This window comes from Lactuca virosa, chromosome 7 (assembly GCF_052849685.1).
Source record: "Lactuca virosa cultivar CGN04683 chromosome 7, Lactuca_virosa_CGN04683_v6, whole genome shotgun sequence".
Classification (NCBI taxonomy): domain Eukaryota; kingdom Viridiplantae; phylum Streptophyta; class Magnoliopsida; order Asterales; family Asteraceae; genus Lactuca; species Lactuca virosa.
The window spans coordinates 34,736,756-34,741,300 of NC_136432.1; the positions used below are offsets into that span (position 1 = coordinate 34,736,756).

At 36.7% G+C, this 4,545-nt stretch overlaps 1 pseudogene; it reads right to left on the minus strand.

Moving 5' to 3' along the window:
- Window positions 1–1,599: 1,599 nt before the first annotated feature.
- LOC145126538 (L-ascorbate oxidase homolog pseudogene) lies at window positions 1,600–2,148 on the minus strand (annotated as a pseudogene).
- Window positions 2,149–4,545: the final 2,397 nt, after the last annotated feature.

Genomic DNA, 4,545 nt, shown 5'->3' on the forward strand with positions numbered 1-4,545 from the left:
GGTATGCATTAATTAGAAGATATAATAGGGTGACACATGACAAATGAAGAATAAAATATGCATTAATTAGGAGACCTAATAGGGTGACACATGTCAAGAGGAGAATAAAACTATTCTTTTATTAGAATAGGGATATATATATATATATATATATATATATATATATATATATATATATATATATATATATATATATATTACTATTTTACACATTTATAAATATCTCATTACTTTCACCTTTAAATTCACATTTTCTATTAATTTCTCTCTATTTTCTTAAAAAATGAATCCCAACATCCGATAAAAGAAGAAAAACCAATGTTTCGAGTTCAAGCACCCCATTCGAAACATTTTCGCCATCGATCCATTTCAAGCATCGGATTTCAGCATGGACGTAGACAAAATGCAGAAAATGACGGCGATATTTGATCAATACAATCTGAATTTCGCTGAACGTTTGAAATTCGACAAAGAAGTTGGAAAAAAGGAGCGGACAGAAAGGCAAAAATAAAGGATATGAAGTTTTTGATGGAAAACACCGATCATTTTCCGGGGCCGACCCTCGAGCTAGTTTCGAAGAAGAAAGAGAAGATCATGAAAAAATAATTCCCGTATATCGTTTTTTTTAATCTAGGTTATGTTTTCTTAAATTTTGGTTGCTTTCTAGGTTTTTTTATTCTTAGTTTGTTTCTATGTAATTTTTATTTAAAGCAATGAAATATTTTTATTTTAACTAATTTTTATGTTTATTAATCAATTTTAAAAAAATATATTTATTTTTTGAATTATAAATATTAAAAATCAATTATTTTTATTTAAAAATAAAATAAAAGTGAAAGGTAGTGAAAGATGACAATTTTCTGCGTTTTGGTGAGGGAAATAATAGTGAGGAACAACTGACGTGACATTCAAAAAGTAAAACATGTTTCATGAACATATCTTATGGTCTACATATCCCATTATCAACACGAGAAAAAAAAGATGTATCCTATTAAAGTTTTAATGTTCCTGTTAAATTAAGTTTCTTCATCTTTTTATTCATACAATACTACAAAAAAAAACATTTTTTCAATTATCATACACCTTTGAAACGTCATGACATTTTTTTTAAATTGAATATAATTAATCTATTTATTTAAAATATTTTATTAAATACAAAATATTATCTTATTATTAGTAAATTGTTAAAATGATTATTTTAATACATTTATTTGTTAACATTGACCATTGAGAAACGACAAAACTTCAAAAATGGTCCCTGTGGTTTCACGAAATCTGAAGTTTGGTCCCTATTTTTAAAAAACCTCACGGATGGTCCCTGTGGTTTCAAAACTTTTAATGTTTAGTCCTTCCGTCTAACTCCGTCAGCTTTCTACCGTTAAATGAGGGAGATTTTTGTCATTTCAATACCCAGGAACCATTTATGAGGTTTTCACTTATTTTAAATAAAAAGAATGGGACCCTTTACATATTAAATTTCATGTCAGCCGACCATGGACCTCCATCCATCATGTTCATTCAATGGAGTTTTCAGCTTTAATGTTTTCAAATTTTGATCCAATCTTTATTTAAAAAAGTTAGCAATGGGGACTTGATCGCTTACTCGACAACGAAGAAGAAGTGGCCATCAATGTGCCATGATTGTACAGTATCTTCCGAATTCTCAAACACAATCTCAGCAAACGCTCTGAAATCAGCAACCATGACTGAAGTCTGGAGGTAATCACCACCACCGGTGGGGCTATCTAAGATCGTTCCAATGGAAAACACGCCGAAGATCTTGAAGTAGTCAGCGATCTTCAGAGGGGTGTCCGCCAGAATAAAAGAGACCCTGTTGACGGCGTACCTCTGTTTTCCATTGATGAACGGAGCAGAGTTTTCGAGCCTGATCGTTCGAGTGAAGTTAACCATTCCGTAATGGTAGGAGCCTTGTGGGTTTGGCCTCGGTCCACTCGCTGTCAAGTTTTGCTTGATAGATCGAGCTTGATTTAGAGACCAGTCGATTTTGTAAGCCCCACGTTTGGAATCCTCAATCTGCAAGTTTTCACTGTAAAAAAGAATTCAAAAGTTATGAGTTTAAGAGTTTGATTAGTGTGAAGAAGATGACTGTGTAGTGTGTACCTTGATCGACAGTGAATGTAAATCCATTAGATCTACGACCATTGATGAGAAGCCCATTTAGGAATGGAAGATCATGGCCTCCGTCTAGAATTGCTTTCAAATCCTGAACAATTTCATGTCAGCTGATTACAATGAAGGTGATGAAACAGATGAAATAGAGAAGTTCAAGTTAGAGGTTACTTACAGTGTGGTTTTGCTTGAACCAGTCACCGGCGAGAATGGTGAAATCTCCGGCGGGTGGTGGGAATGGAACCGGGATCATTGGACGGCTGGAGACGGTGATGCCTGTTAGGTGAATTTTGTGCACCTTTTTGCACACCTTTTAGTCCCCTTTTATGCATCTATTTAGCATAGTTATTCTTCATTTTTATTGCATTTCATCATATTCATGTTAGTCTCTAGAACAACCTTATTTGCACACTTTCATGTCTTTTTCAGGTAAACCGGAGCTTGGAATGCCCTTTGGGAGGTACCGGGAAGCATTGGTGAAGATTTCGGGATGATCGGGCGAAGAACGAAAAAGTTGGAAAAATCAAGTTTGGATTCGGAGTCAGAGGGGTACACGGGCCGGGTTGGATTTACACTGCAAAATCAACACGGGCCGTGTTGACCAAAATGGGAGCCGTTGACCATGCTGAACACGGGCCGTGTCAGTTTAGTGCAAATCAACACGGGCCGTGTTGGCTGCTGAACACGGGCCGTGTCAGTTTAGCCTATTTTAACACGGGCCGTGTTCGACCCAATAAACAACTTTTGGCAGTTTTTCCTATCTTTCATATTACGGGTTGAGGGCCATTTTGAGATACACACAACATATCAGAGCATATTTTGAGAAGGGAATTCGAAGGTTATTGCAAGGGATTGATCAATAATCATTTGGAAACATTATTTCTAGCATTTTGTAAGTTGTAGTCACACATTATTTCCATCTTTTGTTCTTGTGATTTGTTCTTAGTCATGTGTGGCTAAGAAACCCTAGTTTCTAGTTCTTGTTCAAAACATGTTGATTGCTTGACTTGAAGCATATGATTTGATGTTTGATTTTTGATTCTATTCTAGTGATTATGTTTTTGTTTAAACTAGAACCCTTAAATTTGATTTGTGTTTGATTGGCTACTTTCACGAATTGAATTTCTGTGCAGTTAATTAACTTTTAGGGTACCTAATCGTTCTATTAAGTTAATAATTGGTAACAAGCAATAAGTTTTCTTATTGTAAAACATATATCACATGTTTTCACACTTCCGAGCGTATGAGAAGAAATGAACATTGTTGGGAAGCTTGTACAAAACTTAATGCAGTTTTTCAATACAATCTAAGAGCGTGTTTAGGTTGAATTAGTGAAGCTAGGTCTAGTCAAAGAGCGTGTTTTGGTTAGATAATTTGGCAAGTGAGAGGTATTAGAGCGTGTTAATATATTTCAGTACCAACTTAGAATAGTAATCACAAATTACATCAAGTCATAATCAGGTTAAATGACAACATTGAGAACTAGAACTGGAAGCACTTTTACAACTTGTTTACAAATCTATTTCATTTTCTGCATTTTTCAAAGTTGATTTTTATTTTCATTATTTGACTTTTGCAAACAAATCCCCCTTTGTAACCAAAGTACCTTGCGCAAAGAGGTATAGACTTTTATCCCGTGTCTCTGTGGTTCGACCCTGCTTGCCTTGTACTACCTTTTTAGTGCATTAAAGCAGTGTATTTGGAGTCTACCGTACCCCTTTATTTGTTGGGTTTGATACGCCTAACAAATTGGCGTCGTTGCCGGGGACACGGTGTTACTAATTGTTTATGCCTAGATCTTTCCGTACAGGTACACCATTGCCAATTGACTCGGAGATAGAGAGGACTGCAAAGAGGATACGGAAGCAAGCCAAGCTTCGTAAGAGGCAACCGGTTTCCGGGACATCTTCATCATCCACCCCTCCAGTCATTAACATTTGGGAGGATATAACCCTCTCAAGTGTATCCGCATCCGAAACAGAAAGCCTCTCACTCTCATCTCAACTATCCTCACCCAAAAATACCACTCCACCATCTTCACCTACTTATAATATCCCAAACACTACACCCACAGAAACTTCAACCACTACTCACACCATGGGAGATAACCGTGGAAGGAATCCACCTCCAAATCCACCACCCGAGCAAACTCTCCGTCAATGGTCGAGGCAAGAGGTTACTCAACAACCTCTTTGCATCACATATCCGGCAGCCACCAACCTAGAACTGAAATCCGGGCTCATCCACTTACTTCCAACCTTTAGAGGCCTGGAAAATGAAGATCCTCACAAGTTCCTCACTGAGTTCCATGTTGTGTGCGTGGGCATGAAGCCACACAATGTCACGGAGGATCAAATTAAGCTAAGGGAATTCCCCTTCGCGGTGCAAGACGCAACAAAAGACTGGCTCTATGAC